This window comes from Passer montanus, unplaced genomic scaffold (genome assembly GCF_014805655.1).
Source record: "Passer montanus isolate IOZ18808 unplaced genomic scaffold, ASM1480565v1 scaffold16, whole genome shotgun sequence".
In the NCBI taxonomy this organism is placed as follows: Eukaryota; Metazoa; Chordata; class Aves; order Passeriformes; family Passeridae; genus Passer; species Passer montanus.
In genome coordinates, this window is record NW_024363160.1 from 5,402,424 (window position 1) to 5,425,798 (window position 23,375).

General features: G+C 38.9%; 1 protein-coding gene across 3 annotated transcripts in view; it reads right to left on the bottom strand.

Moving 5' to 3' along the window:
• The window catches only part of SULF1 (sulfatase 1), a 179,298-nt gene that overhangs the window by 122,560 nt on the left and 33,363 nt on the right, over positions 1-23,375 (bottom strand). For all 3 annotated transcript variants that reach the window (XM_039702867.1, XM_039702873.1, XM_039702869.1), the window contains one exon: positions 13,349-13,460. The gene's annotated coding sequence lies outside the window, so the exon portion shown is untranslated. The remainder of the gene's footprint in view (positions 1-13,348; positions 13,461-23,375) is intronic.

Consider the following 23,375-nt stretch of genomic DNA (forward strand, 5'->3'; position numbering starts at 1 on the left):
ACTCTGAAAGTGTTAACATCCAACTTGAAGAAAGGTTTGCAATTGTGAAAAGACACACTCTGCCCAGCTATATGAAAGCCATATGAGAGTCTTGAAATGTTGATTTGGCTTACTTGTTCTTTAATACCTTACACAAGGCTGTTTCTGAAAGACTAGTGGCAAAGTGAATACTTAATAAAATGTGAGATTCAAGAGCTGGGGTCTGAGCCCAGATAGCTGTTAGCAAAGCTGACCTGGGAAATGAAAAAGAAGAAACTGTAGTCACAACTATATTTGCCTAAATTCTTCCCCAAAGTGATGATACAGTGTCTGTTTCAGCCTATTACTCTGAAAATGCTATCACAGATGTTTGGTATCCATTAAAACACTACTCCCTAATCTGCTAATTCTAGATAAATAAACAGCTGAATAATATTTTCAACAATAATATGTGGTGAAGTAAAGATGCAACTACTGTCCCTGGGGTACTGTAAGATTCTTAATGTTGCCAATTATATCTTCAGGGCAAGGGTTTGGTTTGATTTTGTTTCATTCTAGCAGACTGTGATCTGTAAACAGGCTGGATAACCTTACATACTCCAAAAGCCCTGGAGACTTTATTGAGCTTATTTGCATTTTCTTTAGCTGTACTCCTTAACAGTACAGTAATTGCATTAAAAATCTATAGTGATCAAAGACGTGGAGTATCAAAAAGCCCCTCAAATTGTGCTGCATCATCCTGTGTACTGACTCATTTTCTAAAATGCAGTTCACCTCACAGATGCTCAATGCTTTATTGGTCAGATGAGAGGCAAATTCAGCAGGGTTCAACCTCTAACCAACATGAATGACTGTTATGTGCATACAATTATTTTATGTTGTGATGTGGTATATGCTTATCCAATGTTGCTTATTATATCTGAGTATAAACATACATAAGCAAGTTACTGAGCATTTGTGTGATGCACAGGCCGAGATCTGTTGGTTTTTTATGCCTGTGCAAGTCAGGGATGCCTCTGCTGATGCCTGTCAAGTCACAATACTGTAAAATTGACATGTTTAAAAGGTCCCCTAATTTAGTCTTTTGTATACAGAGACACACACACCCCCCCCCCCCCCCCCCCCATACCAACCATTAATGCTAGTCCAAGCTGGTTTTTTCTGAGCTAGATATTTTTATTGCCAGAATTTCTCTTCATAGACTCTGCCATGACTTGAAATACAATTTTTTGTCTCTATTACCAATGTTGGTAATAGCCCTCAAACATCACGCATGATCATGTTCTCACTTGAAAGCTACTGCTGATGTTGCGGGATAATTTAACTGCTATTTGTGTGACTACAGCCAGATTTAGTTTGCTGTGACAGCTTATAACTGACTTTTCTACCACTTCTCCTCTATGCATGCTGCCATCTGCAAAGAGTTTAGGTTTTAAAGGCTGAAATGAAAGCTGCACTGAAGAGCCATACCCGAAATGCTGTTAAAATTATGTATCATAAAACAGGTTCTCAAACTGACTGTCAAACCCTTGAACTCTTGCTAAGGTCAGGCTGCCCCCACACACATAAGACTTGTAGCAAAGTGAATAATGCTTTATGCAAATAACTCAAGACAATCCTAATATGCAAGATTAATTGCAGGTAATTGTGATATTGAGAAATAGACGCTCCTGTTTTGTTCCCACAGATAACATGTCCCTCACACAGTACTTCCAATTTGTTTCCATGGTAGCCAACAGCATCTTTAAGCCAGGGCACTGAGGTTCATTCTGTGTTGCCTAGACTTTAACTCACCACCTTTCCTCCAGCACAGATGGCCTTGGCAGTTTTGTGTGTCAGTGTGGGACATATGCACATAATCACACACGTGCACCTCTGCACAAGAACCTCATGTAATTCTCAACTCTGGCATTTTCAGCTCTCAGAAATAATCAAAGGGGATTTTTCATGATTCCTGCAGCAACTTCAGTCTATCTCTCCTGCCAATATGAATGGAAGATGACTTTTTATTTCCTTGAATCATTTTATGTCTACCCTGGATTCAATTATTTTTGAAGAGTTTATATAGAAACAGAAGAGGTTCTAGAACATGACTATAAATCTACAGACAAGTCTACTGTTAAATTCTAGGTTGAAATGCATGCTCATGCATGAATAGCAAGCTCATGCTCCTGTTGAATTTCAATGATATCTCGTAAAAAATGACATATAATAAAAATATTGAAATCCTGAATTGCAAAAAAAAAGATAAATAATTAAAAAACAATGTTTCTTTCTTAAGATCCCAGCAAACAGCAGGTTCCAAGAAGCACAGGAAGATATGCTTCTTCATGTGGATCACAGTGAAACCTTGGAGCTACTTGCTGCAGGATGCAGTGGGGATAAAATGACATATATTCAAGTGTTTGGACAAGTTCATGGAAAAAAAAATTACAGCAATTAAATACAAATATATAGCTTCTGGTACAGGGAATCCCTGAATCACCTGGAGTGGATCCTGGACAAATATTCTGTGCTTGTCCTATTCTTACACTTTACCCCAAGCATCCTCTATTTTCCACTACTGGAGGGTGCCAAGCCATGACTTAGTGTGGCACAGCTGCTCTTTCTTTCTTAAAGAATTTGGCAGTTTTGGAGCCTCATGGTGGGTAGTATAAGAGAGATGAATTCCTTTTAAGAACTTCAGCCAAGATTTTTAGAGGTTGGCTCATAAATCCATGTTTAGGAGCCTTAGTAAAAAAGGTCTGATCAAAAGTATTGAGTATACAGCAGCTGCTAGTGAAGCCAGCATTTCATTTTCTTTTTCTCCATATGTGGGCATTCCAAAGTCAGCCATAGGCTCATGTAAAATTTGTGAGCTAAATCCCAAATGATATTCTGTGCAAAAGTCTGCTGAACTGTTTCTTAACCTGGAGTCACCTAAATTTCAGAAACACATGGTCTTTTACAAGTGTTTCCTCCATGCTGAAAGCCCAGAGCTCTGCAAGACTCAGGAGTCAGGCATCCCTACATTACAGTCATCTAAATTGCTTCAGTGGGCTCTCAGAACTCATCTACCAAACTTGGAGACATTTGAGTGGCATAAAGATCAAAAACCTGGCCAGAGGAAGAAGAAATAAATAACTTTTAGGGCATGCTAGGTAGCTTTCTTCTCACTGTCCCTGCTCAAGCCTGTTCACCTGAACAAAATATTCCAGCAATGATTATTCTGTGTAAGATCACAATAAGGTTAATATATAAAAAATACTGAGAAATTTGGTGAGTCACATACAGCACACATGAAAATTCAGAATTTCCATATTTTCTGGGGAAATGTGCATAGGCCTATACACGTACTCTCTTAGTGGGAAGCCATTCAAGTGCTAGCTACAAAAGGACTGCTTTAGAAATGCATTAAGGGCACAGTTCCAGAATCAGGATTACCTGCCTCTGCATAGCTTTTGTGGGATGGAAGGATATAGACTTCAATTTTTAAGGAAGCTCTTCTACCCTGCTCCTTCTTCCCTGCAACGGAATCAGATGGTATGTAAGTCATACCCAGCTACAATCTGTCTTTGGACTGCAACACTAAAAACAGTTCCCCTGAGGAGTAACCAGAACAGAGGATAGAGTGCAGGTGAGACAGACAAAAGATCATAATTGACTCAATTCATCACAGGGCTTTACAATTTGTCAGATTGTTGTCATCACTATCACTTGCCTCCAGAAGAAGATTAAGAGTTGAAATAATTGTCAGTCTCAAATTTGTGTTTCTTCACTTACACCCACTCTCAAAACACTGATTCTTTTTGGTTACTGTTTCTTCTAAGGTAACTCCCTCATTAGTGGTTGCATAGTAATTCACTACCAAACAAGGTCACTGCAATTAAAAGGCACGTGTCTTATCCTAGCAGAAGAGCTGATTAGATTTGTCATAGCTAAATTATTATTATTTTTTTTTTAGTATCCCAGAATTAAATAAAGAAGACCAAAAAACTCCAACAAATGAAAACCCGGTATATTTGTCATGTCATTGTTAGGGAAAAAGAAAACAGAGCCAGCAAAAGTTTTTCCAAGCTAGAGCCTAATATGACGATTTAATGCACCAAGAAGCTGTGGTTCTTCCCTTCTCAGCTGCCAGCTGGCCATGAGTTTCAACTCCAGCACAGTAAACAAGTGATCACTGCGTCTGGGAAGAGCTCAACACACCAGACATCTGGAAAATAGGGGCAAATATAGGCAGGAAAATAAACATATTTAACCAGTCTGCACAAGGTAGGTGATCCCATTCTCAGCAGTAGTTAACACACCAAGGAGAGAGTGTATATGGAGTATATAAGGCTTTAAAAGTGTGAGAACTCAGAGAGCAACATGCTCTCAGAACTTGTGCTGACTTCACATTTTTGGACAGAGTTCAATTTCATTACTGAAAAAAATTTGAGGTAAACCATCCAATACTTAACAAAAATTGAAAAAATGCCAAAAATTTAGAAGCCAGAATGTCTCATTGCTTTTAATGTTAAGTATTAGTAAAGTGATGACCAGTGGTCATCTTTAAGTCCCTCCCTCTTACATAATTATCATCCTAGCTCCTACTCAAAATTCTCAGCCTGAAAAAATTGCAATAACAATGGATGAAGGATTTCGATGACTCCATGTTAAACTCACCAAAATCGGCAAAGGTTTCATTATAAAGGTTTAATATTACTCCTTCCCCTTTGAACATACTTCTAATATTGCACATAATCAAGGTACCACTTGCCTAAAAAAAACAAATGTGTCCATGATGTTGTTCTGGACAGAGCGTGGGAATACACACAGTTTAACATACAGATTCTTTTTTTTCCTAGAGAGTCAAGGAAGCATCAGCCCCTGTAGCCCTTTTATTTTTATAACAACAAAGTATCAGCAAATCCCATAACAATTTAGGAAAACATTTCATTTAACCCTTTTGTGACCTCATCTCAGATATAATAATGAGAATATTTGGGAGCAGAAAGAGCAGACACATTGCAGGACCAGCTATACCTCTGTGTACAGTAATTTTTTGTAGAGTAGCAGAGACTTTTCAGTCTCACTTCTGTTCTCACTGAGAAAAGAGGCCAATGTTCTTACCTTGCCTCACATACAATTAACTTTACAGTTACACCTGCTAAGACAATTAACCTCAAAGAAATTGGCATCTCATGTAAGGACATACAAATAAACAGGTAGGGCAACACAGCCATAACATCTGGCAGACTCATTCAAAGCCCTCCTGATCATAAATCATGACATAGTCATAACACCTAAGGTTAGCACAACTAAAGCCATAATGGAGTTTTATGTCACCAAAAGAATGATAAAGCAGTATTCATTGCATGGAGAAAACTTGGCTCCAGCAAAAGGATTTGTAGAATTGTCTTGGGTGTAACTATTACCTTCTCCTGCCCATGGAAATTACTTAAATGCCAATACCCATCCCTAAAAAAGTATGTGTAGACATGTATAAGTAATGTGGAATAGTAGAATTAAATATATATGTATATAGAACATATATATATTTACATGTGTATATAATTCTATATCTAAATTTTTGTTACTGGGCCTAAATTAGGCATATCATAGATTGAAAGCAAAATAAAACCATAATAATCCAGTATATATAGAAACATGACATATAGATAACAATTCACATGTAGCTACTATAAAAAAAAAGGAAAAAGAAGGAAAAAAAGAAGGAAAGTTACCCACCAACCCAAGCCACTTGCCATTCTTTTTGTAGATGCCAAAATGCCATAAGTTCCTCACTCTACTGCCAAAACCTCTAATTCACCTCCTAAAAACATCTGTGCTTCACATCCTGTGTCAGAAAAAAAAAAACACCAACAACAAAAAAACCCAAAAAAACAAAAAACAAAAAAAACCCCAAACAAAAACAAAACACCCCAAACTAATTGTAGAGAAAACTGAAAAAGTGAAGACAGAGAAATGTAATATTGAGAAAGGCCAAGAGAGAAGAGTTAATGTGGGATGGTGAGTTGCTGGAAGACATTACAATTACTTTGCAGGTCAGAAAAATCTTTCAAGATGCAGAAAAATCACAGTGTGGGTCCTTTATTGGCAGTGCTGAGGGTGTTCACTGTTAATGGAAACAGAATTTCTTTCTTTTCCAGGCAGAGCTAGTTTGGGCAGAGTGGTGATACCATCTAAGGGTCCCAATGCACAGAAGATTGTTCAACTGTATTGATTAGCTGTAATTGTGCTCTCCAAAGGATAGGCAAAATTCAGTATTGTAGCAGTGGCAGAAGGATTTGGGGGAGGAAGGAAGGAAAAAGGCATGGTACTTTGTAGAACAAGAAGGTATTAGTAGAATTTCAGAAAGTAAAAGAGGCTGAGGGCATTCAGGCTTATTGGCAGGAAGTTGAAAGGTCTTCAAAGAAAGACTAAATGTTTGGAGGGGCTAGAAAAAGGTCCTAGGGGAACATCTCCATCCTTGATCCTCCTCAAGGAGGTTTTCACAAAAATTTGAAAAAAAACAACATTGGGCTGCAGAGCCTGCTGGACATGGCATTTCCAGCATGCTGACAAGGCTGTGGGTCAGAAGAGAGATTCCTGATCCTTTTGGTGGCCTGCTCCTCTCTGTACTTTCTCTTCAGCTGTGGCACAGGAGGACCTTGTTCTGATCTTGTTCCTCATGGCTTCCCCTTTTTCCTCTCAGTACCCACCACTCTCCTCCACTGCCCTTTAGCACAGCAGCCACATTCCCCCTCTCTCCTTAGACAGTCTCGTGGCAATTCCCAGACTGTGAGCACTAAAGGGCAAGGGACACGGGGGAGAGGAAAGGGTCAGGACTGAAAGAGACAGAATAGAATTCTGGCTGGAAAAGCACTTTCTGCTTCTGGTTCCACTATGGGCCTGAGTACCCCTTCAGGCCTCCTTTGTCCCTCCCTGTCCACGCAAAACCTTCTACAGCAGCAAAGGAAAACTCCCAACAGATCGTCCCATCTGCTGTCCTTAGGTTGACACTTACCCAAAATCTCCTGTCATGGCAAATGTAACTATTATTTACTCTCAGTGGTAATTTAGGGCACTGAATCTTTTCCAAGCTTATGTCAGTAAAATTGAATTTTAGAGGGACTGGAGCAGGAAGTTGTACTATTTGCCTGGCTGGTTTATTTTGTTTTTATTTGAATTCCATATTCGCTTGAAGGGAGGGATAAATATTTTTCCTCTTCATTCTGGTATCAATGAGTAGGAAGGTAAAACCTGGTTGGTTAGATTAATGTAAAAGGCAGAGCTGTTCTTTCTTCTGTCCTAAGGGATTCAGAATATTTTTTATAGTTGGCTCATTCTCTTCCCAAGGCTGTACACATAGTTCTAAAAACAGGACAGAAATGCCATTTTGCAACTAGTTTCGAAACTTGTTTTTAATCTGCACTTTAATAAATCCAAGGCCTTTCTAACATTTTCTTCAAACTGGATGTTATCAGGAGTCACGGAAAAATCAGAATTTGCAGAAGAACTGTAGTATGGGCTGTGGTTTGATCTACAGTCCAGCAACTGGCTCCACAGAAGTGGCTAGGAGCTATACTCCAGCTGCAGGTGATGCAGCTTCCAAGGACAGGTTCACATACAGCAAAAACCTCTGGCAGGAAAAATCCATTATTTTCCCTAACTCTGCTCACATGGTTTGTGTTCTTACTCACTCCTTCGTGTAAACAATAGCAGACCACTTTGGTGGTTTTTTGAGTGGCTAAATTTTACTCAGGTTTAATCAGACCACAAAGCTATGAAAATGATAGTGCTGACACAAGAAAAGGCACAGAGCCAAGGGAGAGAAAAAATAAGATTCATCTTCCTTCAGAGACAATCTCATCTTAAATGGGCTTAAGTTGGTTTAAAATCAAATTTTAGAACTCACACTAACTCAAGATGAGTCAAACTGGAGAAACTTTACAATGGCCACCTCCTCTGGGATGGCACTAGGGACAGAAAGTTCTACTGATGTGCAGTTGTCCTACTACAGGATATGAGACCTATCCCTGAGATGCTGAATTATCTCAAGAGGCAATCTTCAGATAACAAGCATTATTTTTAGGTTTTAGCCCTGATGCTATTTAAACCAGTCTAATCAACAATAAAAAAGTTTCAGTGCAGTTGAGCTTGGTTTCCTCATTTTGATAGACTGAGGTTAGAGTCTCTGCCATGCTTGCTGGAGACACGAGAAGGCTGACCTTTCCTGTCAGGAAGGCAGCCTGACACAGGAACTCCATAAATAACCTCACTTCTGCCAAAGGGTGCCCTTTTGAAAACATCTTCTTGGGTTCTCAAGAAGGCCAAGATGGTATTTTCTAGATAAATGAATATAGAGGTTTTTATACCCACTTGTAAGAGTTTTTAAACCTGATTACACCCACTGTGTGTTTTCATGACTTTGCTTCATAGGTGGTAAAGTGGTGGTCTACCTGAACTTTCTCAGAAGAAAAAGGAACTATATTTTGTATATATGTGAATATATGCATGTACATATACACACCATATTTTATTACATTTAAGATTTTTCCTATTAGTTGAGAGTCCCTGAGCAAAAGAAAAAGGCTTTTAACCTGTAGTTTTTCCAGAAGCAGCTGACAGCCTGACTAAGCCCTGTGCTTTTACAGCCTTTCCCTGTAGTGGGACCAAGCACACAGATCATTTCACTGAAATAAATCATGCTTGCCCTTCTACAAAAATTCCTTTCACACAAACCAATCCACAGCTAAGTTTTAAGACAGCAGTGCCTGAATTATAAGTAGCAATGTGATGGCTGATCAATAACTGTGTCACAGAACTAATAAATAAAGATATGCCAACAAACGACTAATTGCAGATCTCTGTCTTGTGTTGATGTGAAATCCCCCAAGTGAAAATGGTGGAGTGGAATTCACTGCCTAGTTTAGAAGCAATTTTGAGCTAGAGATCTGATCTGCTTTCTTGTGATCTTAGGAAAAACAAGAGAAGTATTTTATCACTGAGTGACAGTAATCATTGGCATATTATCACGCCTTTTTTAAACCTCTCCACTTGTGGTGAGTTACTTATTAAAATAAAAATTGGTAATTTTTACTAGGACAGCATAGTTTCCTGCAAATTTTTTTTCCATTCAACTGTTATTCCCAAAATTATCACAAAGTAAGGCAGCCTGTGTTAACTCTTTCTTATGCTAAACAGCCCTTGTTAGTTTAACAGAACAAAAGCTTTGATTGTAAGTGCAAATATGTGTGAGAATCTAGAGTCAAAGCACATTGGTGGCTTTTTTTTTACTGAATGACTTGCTTTGGTGCAAGTTTCCAAATAAAGATTTAATTGCACCCACTTGCATCAATTACAATATCAAAGCACATAAGTTATAAAAACAGAAGGTGTGGACACAATGGCTATTTCAGAGTTTGTTTTGAAAACAGATTAGACAGAGTTATAATGATCATTTCTTCAAAAGAATTTGGAGATTATCAGAAACAGAACAAACTGTGGATTTTAATTGAAAACTCACTCCAAATTCTTTGTATCCCTCTACCCCAGCCTGTTCTCCTTCACAGCTTTTAACAAAATTGTTAATAAGTGGGTTTAACAGGGGGGATTTGAAACCTGGAGATAAATACCGTTGCAGTACCCAGTTCTTAATATTGCAGTGCCTGTGGTACCTTTGGGTGATCTCATTTCCTGCTCTTACACTTTGACGTAATCACACTTAGCACCTGTACGTACAACTCAGCAATTCATTCCAGAAACCCAGACACTCTTTGTGGGCCCCTTGGATTTCAGAATAGCTATCTGTACCTTGCCAAGGAGAAATCTCACTCACATATCTGTGAAAACCCTTTGTGGTTCTGAAATTTCAGTTTCTCTTTTCAGAGAGTAAAAAAAATAAGCAAAAATAAGAGAGCCCCTTTTTATATTTTGAATATTAGTAATCTCATTTGTTTAGATAATGGAAATTCCCTGGAAGGTGTTCTTGATAAACATTGTTTATGTACATACAGTGCATATTAAAAAGAAGTGGCATCAGTGATGCTTTTGAGAAATAAGCTGACATTTCAGCCTCACCTAGCAAAACCAGAAGTGTTTAACTAGTATTGCTTAATACTTGTTAGATCAAGATATGAACTTATGTGTATAAGTTCCTCTACATATTGATTTTTGCAAAGTCAGGAATATATTGAAAACTATAGAAAAAGTTGGTATTCTGATGGACAGAAGGTACTCCTTTGTGAACATGATGTGTTAATTAGGTCACATCATTATTTCTTATGCAAAGATTGTATTTTCTGAGTTTCTATATTTCCATAAGCAGAATGATGATGCAGACATCCCAGGAAAGGCCCTTCATGTACCATGTTTTCTGAACACTCTTTCAATGGAGATGAATTGGATTATTTTGGCAGAACATGAGTCACTGCAGAGAGAGCCTCCCATTCCAAATTAAGCTTTGCCTCTTGTCCATAGGGTGAGATCTGGACCACTCTGATTCTTGCTAAACACACAGATTTGGTTTCTCAACTGTCCCCAGCCCCATGCACACCACTGCTTTGCTGTCACAGTCCTTTCAGCTGCTTAGAAACTCTGTGTTGGCCTGGGGCCCCAATTCTGGGGCACCCCAGTTCTATAAATGCACAAGACATCCTCTGTATCCATATAGAATTCTTATTGAGTCTGCCTCTGCAAAAAATCTGTCCCAATGTTTCAGGAGACTGAACAAACCCTTTGGAAAAATTGGTGCCTGCTAAAGTTACTTGACTTCTTGCTCTTCTTAAACTTAGAGCTGATTTTTATCCATGGTTTCTGTCATTGCAAATTTCTCTGAGGGGATTAAGTACTTTAATCACACGGACATAAAAATATTCAGTGATATGTCCATTGCATAACTGATAATAAAAATTGAAATATTCTAAAAATATCAGCTAATTTAGAGTATCAAGGACACCTTCAAGGATACTGAAGGATTAGCAGTCACAGCCAAAGATAGCCAGGTGGCCAATTCAAACACATTACAAAACCTTTCTGAAAAGTAAAATAGCACTGCAGTTTTACATCAGATTGTATTTCCATGCCGTTCTGTCACTGTCTTTTTTTATATAACAAGCAGTCTCAGAAACAACTTTAGCAATCACCTACATCTCACACAAGCACTAGCCTGACAGGAGCTGGGATGGACGTGCTCCCTACAGTCCCTATGGAGCTGCTTTGCATCCTCTGGCAGGCAGAGATGGCTGTCCTGGCACAAGCAGCAGCCGGTGTGGGATGAGTGTGGGGACACCTCTCACAGCAAAGCTGCTGCGGGAAGGACAGGCAGGAAAACCTCTCGAGTACATAGGGTTGGTACAGCAACATATTTTGTTCATGATAGACTTATCCCTAGTGGCTTGAATTTCAGGCAAAAGAATGTATCTCCCTGTATAAACCTAATTCACCTACTGTCACAAAGAGGAAACGTGCAGGGTACCCCAGGTAACAAAAGCCATGATGGCATCTAGCAATTTCTCCTAACTTTGGCGCATGGCAAAGAAGCTAAATAGGTGTCAGAAGAATGGTGGTGTGAAGAATGGGGTGCCTGACATGCTGGTGTGTCCCTCTCAAGGTTCATGAGCATGGGCCAGGCAAGTACCTCATGTCTAAAGTTGCCACTGAGGTCACGACTTCTAATAATTTCCCTTCACTTCCACAGTCTCCCCAAAGCATGTCATTATTGCTTCCTGGATTTCAGATGCAATGCTTTATCTTTGAAAAAAATAAACAACAGTGGGAGAAGGACACACTGGTTTAGAGATAAGGTGATTGAGTGTCTTGGAAAACTTTAAACAAAATAGCAGAAATTCTACCAAACCACCTATTGGTTTTATTTACCTGGTATTCAGGGCTGAGAGATTTCAAAGTCAAGTGACTGCAATGAGTCTTTAAAATCCATATTTGGGTAGATAGACAGGGAGCTGAGCACTGCTGTTGTCTCCATCTTGTAAGTGATAAGTAAATGGCTTCCAGGAATTGAGCAGCCACTCACTCAGGTAAACAAGTCAGTGGCTTTGGTGAATATAAATACAATGGGAATGGGAGCTAGCTCTGGGAAAGACCCTGGCATAGAAGAGTCACACACTTTCTGCCTTTACATTATAAAAAGGAGCAGTGAAAACATTGGTATGTCCCATCCTCCAGCCCTGTAATGCTTGATTTTGCCTTGAAAACATAAAACAAATTAAATTTAAAGGAAAATTACCTAAATTAATAAGGGCCACTGGCAGAAGAGGGAGAAATATTTTGGGCTCCAAGTTGAAAAGAAATGAGCACAGAGACACTTTGCTAACCAAACTGTGCAGCTAACCTCAAAGTCTGTGAGGTGCTATGCTTAAAAAATGCATTGTAGAGGTTTTCTCATTTAGGGACAAGCCCAGCAGGACAACACTGGTGTGCAGCCAGGAGATTATTCTGAAATCACACCAGAACCACACAGCAGAATTAGCATCACAGTCTCTGGGGAACAGATCCCTTTTGGTCAAAGTATTTTACAGATAGGTTGCCAGGAACTGAAATCCAGTGGAAACAGCAGTTCCCAAACTAGGACTCACCCTCTCTCTGGGAAAGGAGGGGGGGTATGAGAGATAATACAGGGCTGCAAACTGGGATGAGTGGCTGTAATCCTGAATGCTGGATGCTGAATGAGTTGGGAAGGAAAGGGGAGAGAAGGGTCATGAACAGTAGAACTCACTTGGGAGAGGGGCACAGGAAAAATAGTTTGGGAAATGCTGCAGCAGAAACCTTTTTTTCCCAAATCCCTCCTTTTCCATTGTTGCTTCCTTGAACAAAAGCAGCCCATGCAAAGACAAGGGCTTAAAACTAAAAGGCCTGACACATATTTCCTTGTCTCAGTATCAAATATCTCCTGCAATATTTACAATTCTTATACCATAAATAGAAATGCTTGAACACAGAGCTCATTTCCTGGTTTCTCAGAAAATGACATCCTCTTCCTTCTTGCCAGTTTCCCACATCTCTCTGTGCTTAATGCTGGTGGCCTGCTTTTCCCCACCATTGTACTGGTTCTCTTTTCCAGCAGCCACAGCCTCACATTCGGTAACCTTTGCCCTTCCATTTGATCAGAGCCAAAATGCCATCTTTAGAAAACTAACGTACCAGAGAAAATGGAAATATGAAGCTGGGCTGCCCACCATGCTGTTGTCTTACCCTGTGTCCACTGAGGTTTATTTTCTGGAATACACCTGTTGATTTTAAATTCATGAAAGATTTTCTAAAAGAACTGAAGCATCTGAAGACTCAGGATCTCCTTAGGAGCACAGCCCCTTTTAAAACTGAACCTCTATTAATGTGTTAAATTTGAGGCAGAGCAACTATTTACTGAAAAAGAGCAGTACTTTACCTGCAGGTTTCTTTGAAGTCTTCTTGTCATTACTAGAAATTTCACTGAAATATCTTCCATCCCCCAAATCAGCTTTCTGCTGACACAAGAGAGCTTCACCTTCTTTTTGATCCTACAAGTGAAGCCATGTGGAAATGATTGAGAGTGACGTCACAAGTTCAGCATTATGATTTAAATTTAGGATTGAGTAGAAGGAGGGGAAAAAAATTACATGCATCCCTGATTACTGTGTTTGGGTCATTCAGATGCATGCTTAAAAAATAAGGTCTTGTCTCAGTGAATATGGAATGTACTATGGAATCTTTTAATAGGACCTATTCTTTGCCTATACATATATATATATATATCCAAAACTTTGGCTTCTTCCACAGTCTTTCATTGTTTATGTGACTTTTTGGTCGCTGTTGTCAGTAATGGTGCTGTACGTAAACAAATTTTAGATCTTTCAAAAGGAGAAGTGTATGTTCCCATAAGTTCCAGGCCCCTTTTATCCTCACAAATTGAGTACCCAGAAATTAAAAAACTCAAAACCACTGAGTTTAAAACACTCATTTGTGGATGCCATGGGACGGAGAGAGAGAAAGAGCAAGTGTTTCTCACAGTGCCTTGTGAGAAAATTTAGAAAGTTAGAAAGATGTAATAACTTGTTAAGTATAAACAATTTGCAGGTAGTGTTTTTCTACTTTGTTTTCCTGTTCTCTTCAAAGACAGTGAGCAAAGAAAATGTTTTTGTTGGTTAACCAATCAAATAGAATCTGTCATGTTGCTCTATAAAAACTATGCAGTTCTCTTGAATAAAACCTTCTTTGCCTTTTCTACAATCCTGTCTCTCACCTGTTCCTGTGTTGTTCTCTGTGCAAGAGCTACACTCATTCATAATTATTACTAATTAATGTTAAATTCAGGTAAGGGGAAGGTTACCTTTTTAGAACAAACATTTATACACATTAAAAATTGAAATAAATCAAGTGTCAGAAAAAACAGCTTGAAGGGACAAACTTAAGGAACTCTATACATTTAGCTCATTACAACCAAGAGGGGGCTGGCCAGCTTCGAATCAGGAGGCCACCAGGGAAAAAGATTCTCAGTTCCTCAGCAGCTCTAGAGGCTGGGAGCAGTACTAGAGGCTGGCACTCGAGGTGGAATGGCAAGGTGGTACATTCATGTTTTCTGAGCTGAAGTAATGCTCCACTGAAACTCACTGCCATAAAAGTACCGTCTCCACATGTCATGAAGAATACAAGTGGGCTCTGTTAAGAGACTTGTATTACTCAATTTTGCTTTATTCTCTGATTTTTATTGCATTCACAGAATCATTGAGGTTGGAAAAGACATCTAAGACCATAGAGTTCAGATCAGAGGAAGCTGGGAAAAATGTGATACATGGGATTGTTTGTACACTTTAAATTGTAGTAACTTGGAGAGGTTATAAGAAGTTAAGATATGATGATATGTTATGTGATGATATTATATGTCATGTCGTGTTGTGTCGTCGTGTTGTGTTATGTTATGTTAGTTTTAAGACAGAGGTCACTGGCATCTGAAGAAGAATTTTCCTAGAAGAGTTTTATGTCAATATGAGCAGTGAGGGTTGAGGACACAACAGAGCATCCAGAAGCATCATAGCAAGCACAAAAATGTGCCACAAAAGTGACATGAGACCTACACAGAGTTTAGTTGTTTGAACTTTCAAGCAAGATAATAGATACATTTGTTTTCTTAAATAGAAGTCCTTATCTTTTGCCATCAATGAATAATATTAATTTCTAACCTCTGATTCTACAGTAAGCTCAAACCAAAAGCATACAAATATTTTTCTGTGTGTGAATGCCTAGATTAATATACAGTAATGAATACTTGTACCACACACACACACACCATCAGCAGATAAATGAATGAGACAAAAATGTTCAGCCTCAAGCCTCATTTCATTGTTTAAGCCTTTCCTTGCTCCTCCAGGGATATTCAAGTCAATGCCTTAACAAGGCAAGCCATTTCCATGCCTGAGATGTGCTCAAACTCAGGAAACTGTGCATGAAGTGGGGTAGGATTTGTGTAAAGCCATTTCCATGCCTGAGAACATGTGCTCAAACTCAGGAAACTGTGCATGAAGTGGGGTAGGATTTGTGTGTTTTCTCAGAGGGAAGAAGTGTGGCAGTTCCTTATTGTTCCTTATGCGCAGTTAACTTTGGCAAGCATTCAGATACTAGCCAAAAATCAAACATATAACAAATGAATGAAGTGGCTTTGGAAGTACCTGTTGTACTAATTCATAGCTGATATTGTTGCTAACATGCAAAAGTTTCCTCAGAGGTTGCTAATGTAGAGCACAAGGTGATTTACAGTTACGATACTGATTAATCCATCTTGCTGCAAGTGTTTGCTGTCTTCCCAAGTAGTCCTTTAACTTGATCATTATAGAACTTAAATAAAGATGCTTTATGAAAGCAATGTTTCCAAATGGAATAATTTGGGAAAAGTTATACAATAAGCACAAATTTAAAAAAAATAAAGGTATGCATTAAAAATTATATATTAACAATAACATGGGTATTTGTAAATACCCACTATCTAGTAAATATAAAAGATGGCACACAAATTTATTTTGCCTCTTTCCAAGCACTTCTTTGTACCTTTAGTTAGAGAAATGAGAACCTGTTAATCTTCAGGGCCAAAGGCTGGCCATAGGATGAGGTCCCTTCAATCTGTGCTAAGCAAATGGAAACACTTTCCTTGCTGGAGTTGCAGACCCCTTTCAGTGGGAATTTCCATGTCAGGCCAAAGCAGAGCATGTACTACGTGCAGTTGCTTCTGCACAATGAAAAATTTTCTGTAACTCTTAAGTCCAGGGCCATTTTTGCCCTGCTTTTAAATCACATGATGGCACCCAGGCTTCCTTCTTTGCCACCAGTTTTCTTCCATATCTACCCTGGTTTTCTTAAGGTTACCAGACCATATGTCTTTGATGGACCCACCCCATTGTATATCCCACCCATCCCTGTAGCCTTGAATCTAACTGCTGTAGAAATTTAATTTGAGCCATATCTTTTCTGGGACAGAAATTCCATACTTCTTTAAAGGCATCCAGTGAAAAAGAAGTCTCTGAACTTAGACATTGATTTCAATGAGGATTTTGCCTGTGTGTGCACAGCAGAACTGAGCTATTAACTGCTGATAAAGGAGTAGCTCTTTGAAATATGGTTTTTACTTTGATGGTTTTTTAAGGAGGAAGTTAAAAGAATTTAAAAGAACATTTAGATTCAATGATCAAGTATTAAAGGCACTTAGACGTTCTCAAATGAAGGTGTCATTTAATAAGGCATGGGTCACATACAAATTTAAGTTGGGGAGAATTCTGGAGAATTTTGAAGCTTCCCAGATTATCATAATTCTGGTTGAAGTCATTTGTCTGAGATTTTATGTGGTTTTAACAGTTTTGGCACCATCTATCTGGTTTTATATACATATTTAAAAAAAAAAAAGGAATATTGAAAAACTGACAAGACCTTGAGGTTCCCCAGAAAAAGTCTATAGCATTTATTAAGAGGCTGGATTCCCTGCCTCTTAAACAAAATTCATTAATTTTATAATTCAATTCAGTAATTTTATAATTGTTTATAAATAAACAAAAATTCGGTTTGTAGACCAGCTACTAAGGGTTGCAGAAGACAAATATACTATAAAAGCTTTTTATTTCTTAGTTAGCAGTGGGATGTTCATAGCTAAGTGAAGTGTAGTTCACAGGTAGAGCACTTTAAAAACCACTTTTCTATTTATAAGCTATCTCAGTGTCCTTTGACTCTTATCAATCTCATTCATTTGCCTTGTCTGTTTTGCATGCTTTTTCCTGCCTAATTCAATATCTGCAGCTTTCCATATTAGTTAGGTTGTTTCTTCCTCCTTCTTCTGGATTGTGATGGACAACGTGTTAAATTAATGCACAATCTTTTTTCAAGTCTAGTAAATATCAAGTAATGTCAGGGGAGATCTGCACCTCCCTTGCAGCTCTGGGAAGGTACACAATCATCCCAGCTGACATGTCAGAGCTGTATGTGGATGGAACATATTCAGTGCAGTGGAATTTTTTGCAGTTCTGCTATATATATATATATATATATATATATATATATATATATTCCTGAACCAATTGTAGATATAGTTTCAAAAGGATGTAGAGGAATAAAACATTTTTATTCCTTGTTGCCAAGTTTAGTCTCTTACTGGGAATATTGCTGTGTATAAATAATTAAACACTGAAGCCAAAGCAAAGCTGTTTCTTTAGAGCATTGCATTTCATTAGGTCATTACATTTCTCTGGTCTATTGCTCATGTCCCTGTTTCAAGCTGCAGAGCATGGCACTTTTTAAGCTGGTGTAGTAGATTTCAGGTAAATGATGCAACCCGCAGGCTTTTCTCAGAGATCCATGAAAACAATTCCAGGAGATCATTTGGTCTAATGTCAATCAAGAAAATTTTCATTTCTTGGCCACGTGTTGCCTTGAAAAATATACCTTCTATAAATACAACCAGTACAGGCTAATATTAGTAGGAACAGATTGAAATAACTCTTGTCACCTTAACAGAAGAATCAAACATTTACTTTTAAATATCTGAAGATCTAAATTAAAATCCCTGTCTCTCGAACATTTGTGTATGTGGGTCTTTAATATGCTTCTACTGAGCACTTTTTTCCTCTTTTCTAACTGCTGCACACAACAAGCTTCAAGTTCTTTATAGAAGGTCAATATGCCATATCATAAGACAAGAAAATGGTATACTATAGCCATCTGTGTTTGTTCTATGATAAACAGGAGGGTTTTAACCAAGATTTTTGTAATTCAAAGGAAATTCTCAGCTGAAAACAAAATTAATCTCCTGATGCTTGTGACATACAAAATAACAGAGGATGATCAGTCTCTATTCTCTTCTGGACAGATAGGTGCCATCTGTGATGCTCTGCTAGCTACTGCTGTAAGGAAATCAAGAGCAATGGTCACCTAAGAAGTGACTGCACTATGTGTGGTGTCACCATCCCTGTGCACTTTGGGGACTGGCTGACTGAGCTCTTACAACTTGGGTGTGTCAGATGTTGTCAAACATGGAAAGAAGTAGGCTTTTGCAAGGACCTTACAATCCTGCTTATCTTATTTGACATGAAGCTTTCTAAACAGTGGGAAAAAGAGGAGATGAAGGGAGAGGGAAAAAAATTAATCCTATAACTCCCATATCAGTTTTACCATTTGTTTAATAAAAGGATGTTAAAGCACAAGACACTTGATTTTACAATTTCTATAGCACACATTTTTTGGGAAAAACACTGCAAGACCTACAGGTTTTTGAGAATAATGTAGCCTTATCTGGAGAAAAGTTGGTCTGTTTATGCTGTGTTTTGTAACCAACCACTAATTCCCTAAATTAGTTTCCAGTTAACTCTCTCTTTGTGTAAGTACGTAATGGGCTGCTGAGTCAAATATTTTACTGACTTCAATTTGTGCTAAGTATGCTAGTCAAATGCTGTGGTGATGTGCATTAAATGAGTTGCAGAAGAGTGACTGAGTTATGCAGTCTCCCCAATGGACCACTAATAAAAAACTTTATACCTTATGAACCATCATAACTCTGTATATGCCACATGAAATACGGTATTAAAACGTTTTAGAGAGCTTTAAAAAATTTATTGGTGCTTTTTTGGTATTGCTCCACCTATAAAGCTGGACCTCCTTAATTAGTGAGGACCTATGCACAGAGGGTAAAAAAAAAGTGTCTGGGAAATACTGGACCCTTTAAATTTTAAGTAATTCAGCTACAGTTTGTTTTGCTACCATACAGTTAATGAAGTATTATTAGACCACGTGGCCATCCATCCTAGGCAGAGCATTCATACAGGTTAGTCAGTATATTCGTTTGGGGTTTCTGATTTAATTTCAAAGCGAATTTGGTTCTTGGATCAGAGGAATTATTTGACTCTTCCCAGGATCTTGCTGCTCAATAAAAGATCACTGCATATAGGAGTGTCATTAGCTATTCTATATATCATAACAGGAGCCACTCAAAGTGCTGCTAGCTGCCGATGGATGGGTCAGCAATGTTCTAGTCAGAAAACATTTCTCACAGAAAGAAGCAGTTGGACATTCCAAATAATTGAAAACTTACAGAGGAGCATGTGAATCCCATGTCCCAGAAAAATCAGGCATATTTTTTGCAAATGCTGACTTCCCTGCTTCTGGAAGTTCGGCTGATGGACATGTGCTTGAACAGAGCATTGCAGCCCTACTCACTTCCAAATGATGCCTGGAGCCATAGATATCTGTGAACATCTGAATTTTAACCCTTTCTTGCTGCTGAATTTTTGCGCCTTGACAAGTACCCACTAGAATGCATAGATTTCTTAAGGTGTACCAAGACTTAATTAAGTAATTATGCTTACCTTAATGCACAAAATTTATGACCCTGAAACCCATAAGACTGTTTCTGCTTTATGGGTTTGTGGCTGGAGTGAGGAATGGGCAAACAGTAGTGTCAGCCCTGCTGACAGGGAGCAGCTGACTGGGGTGAGGTTGTTGAACAACTGGGAAGTTTTAGCTCCCCATGGAGCATGGCAACTCCCTCACACCACAGGAACACTGATGTAGAAGCTTCTCTTGTCTCTGACCTCAAAGCTTCATCTCAGCTGTGGGTTTTTCATATATTGGTGATGCAACCTAATGTTACAATCCTGTAAATGGTGTTCAACCACAATGCATTTAAATAAATGTATCTTGTTCCTTTCTTTGCTGAATCAGCAAGATTCCATGGTCTTAGTAACAGCTGCTCAGACTCTTCTTTCCTTCTGCCTCCAAGTTGTTTTCTTTGGCTAAACCAGAAAGGCAAAATGAGGGGAATGGGAAAAGGTACAGAGCACTCCTAATGCTTTCCTAAAGCTTTAAATTGTATTTAATATCTGTTGCAGAGAGCAAGGTATGAGTTCTCAAGGCAGTGTCTGCACTAACCCCTCAGACACTTTTAGGGCTGAGATGTTACAGAAACACTCAAATGCCTCTCAGGTTTCCCAACACAATGCCATGTGAAAGGTATCCAGATAAATGTTGAGGACCTTGTCCTTCTTTGGACATTACTGCAGGGCAAACTACCTCCAGGAAAAGTTACTAAGACACTGGGAGCAGGACTCTAAACAGGCCCGGCAGAGGCTACACCTGCACTACAGCTGGCGGCTGCTACAGAACACCAAATAAGTTTAAAATTGCTGCTAAGAGGGGGGATGGTGCTTCCTGCAGCAGTGAGACACCAGGACCTGGTCTGCTTGATTGCTGCAAGAAGTACTTCACCATTATCAGTACAGAAGATTAACTCCAGCTCTCACATAGGCACATGCCTTTGATTGCAACATGGTCAGTAACTGAATGTCAGGACTGAGTTGTTCAGCACATGTCTATTGGTCTCTGAACGTCTCTGTAGGGAAAGCAAAACCAGAAAAAGTCAGATTTTCCATCTACTAGATCTGTGGAGAAGGATCTTTAGGCTAATTTGTCTGAAGAGTCAAATTTAACTCATAGGATATCACAGTATTTTATCTCTGCATGTAAGGCTTGTCAATAGCTAAAAATCAGGGCCCAGCAAGAACTACCACACAATTACTTTGTCTATGACTGATGGCAGAAGAACAGAAATAAAGCATTTTTAGTAGCAATTGAAATACCAGCTTGTATTTTTAAGATTTGTTGACTAGGAAATAAGGATGTCAATCCCTCAATCTGTGGCTTTGCACTTATCCAATATGCATTAGTGGAACATACATGTGATTTGAAACATCTGCATCACACTTGTGGAGGGTCAGCTGGACACTGACATTTTCCTGTATACAGTTCATAAGTTTTCCCTTGAAGCCTCTTCCAGAGACCATCTTTAAGTCAGAGGTGAAAAGGAGAATATGGTCTCTTCAAAAAGAGTTTAGGAATAGCTTCCTTAGTCCATAGCATAGCAAGAAGCAACACATCATACAGTTCTTTAAAACAGAAATATCCCTGACTCAAATAAACACCCATATCCTGTTTATAGGATAAGCCAAAATTTCCTTTTTCTTTGTCTCAGATCCAAATTACTCATCTTTTTTGGGGAAAAAGAAATGTTATAATTCAAGTATATGTTCCCAACACAGTGGCAGATTTCCTAGAGGCTCTTTTTCAGGCCACTGAAGCTGGGCAGAGCATCATGTGATGGATCTTCCCTGCCTCCAGCACACATTCCTGCTGTAGTTTCAAGTGCTAGGCTGGCATCACTTCCCAAATGTTCTCTTCTGCTCTGTTCCTTTGTAGTTTGGCCCTCTGCCTCTTTCCATCTTCATCTCCCACCTTCCTCCCACACTTGTCTTGTGGCAGAGTCCATTATCTGAGAGATTTAGCTCACCAAAACCCAGAGAGAAGTGCCCATGTTTTTGCTGTCGTTCTTGACAGCCTGGGAAACTGAGCTGTCTCAGCCAAAAGGCTGCCAAATTGAAGTGGTGAGAGAATGTGGCAGAGAGGAGGCAAGGAAGGAGATTTGTGAAAGAGAAGCAGGGCCTTCTCCCTTGGTAGTGTTAAGAAATGTTATGTCTAAGTCCACTTCCTTCAGGTCTGTCACCATCAGAATCAGCAGTGAGGATGGAATCATGTCCTCACTGGATTTTACACACCTCCTGCTCCAATTCTTCAACCATGACAAGGTCTCAGTTTCAACAAGAAGCAGCAAACTGAAGATACTGCCTGAGTGCTCAAGAAGAAGCAACATTTTTTTTTTTCAGTGTTCCCTCTAGAGTTATAAACTGAAGATACTGTCTGAGTGCTCAGGAAGCAGCAACATCTTTTTTTTTTCAGTGTTCCCTCTAGAGTTATACATATTTCACAGTGGCTCCGTGGAGTACTAATACTATCTAGATAAAACACCAAAGATTTTTAAGTGCACACCTGAGAGCAATTATGTCACCCTTTGCTTCTAAGTTTCCTCAACATGCCAAGCTTTTCCAGCTGCTTTTCTTTCAGCTGCCAGTACCACAGGCAACCTGCATGGTTCTGCATGACAGGGCATGTGAAGGCATGACAAGGCATGTGATGAACTTACCAGCACCTCCCATTTTTAACTCTGAAAATTCTGAATGATCCCCATCATTGTTGAATATCATTTGGAAAGTCAGTGCATAGTTAACTTAAGTCATTAATCACATCTGAGTTAAGGCAGAAAATCTAACTCAGTGTCACCTAAAATCCTAATTATATATTTAACTGCATAAATACAGAGAGCAAAAATGTAGACACCAGCTCACACCTATTACACCATGTTAGCATCTATTAAAACATACCAAGCCTAAACCAGAGTGGGTTTAGGCTCTCTTTCAAGAGCCCATGCTCTTGAAAATAATAAAATAAGAATGATTGTCTTTTTTGTTATTTTCTTTGAGAACTATGAAGTACTTTGGGGAAAAAAAAGAAAGTAGTGAGTTAAATGAAATAATTTTATTCCAGCTGAAATGCACCACATATGGCCATAGATACTTACAGATACTTGGGGGAAAGTTCCAAAGGGAGGAAAATTAATTTAGAAATCTTTTGTAGTGGGGTTTGTAAGAGAAGTGTAAAATTACTTCCACTTAATGATTCTGTATAAAAATATGATGGGTTAAAGTTTGATAGTTGGCTGCAAAGTGACTTTTCAGGTATCCTGGCAGTCCATAAATAGGATTCATAAATGTTTAGTCACCCCAGTATCTCCAGGTAACCTCTGATTCTGTCTAAAGGACCCATTTCATGCAAGACTGCCTTTCCTACATTAGACAAACTTACTGCCTTTCTGCAGCTCAGAGTTCTGGTTTTCAAGGCCTTTGGATATTTGGAGATCCTGTTGACATCTTCAGCTCTTCAGCACTGCCTGTCACCACATCTTTCTCCCTTTGTGGAGCTGTCAGAATGGCTCTGACCCTCTGTCAAGTTACGCAGAGGGACCACAGGCTAAGTGGGTAGCACTGACAGATATGCATTGATGTTGATCTCGCTGCCAG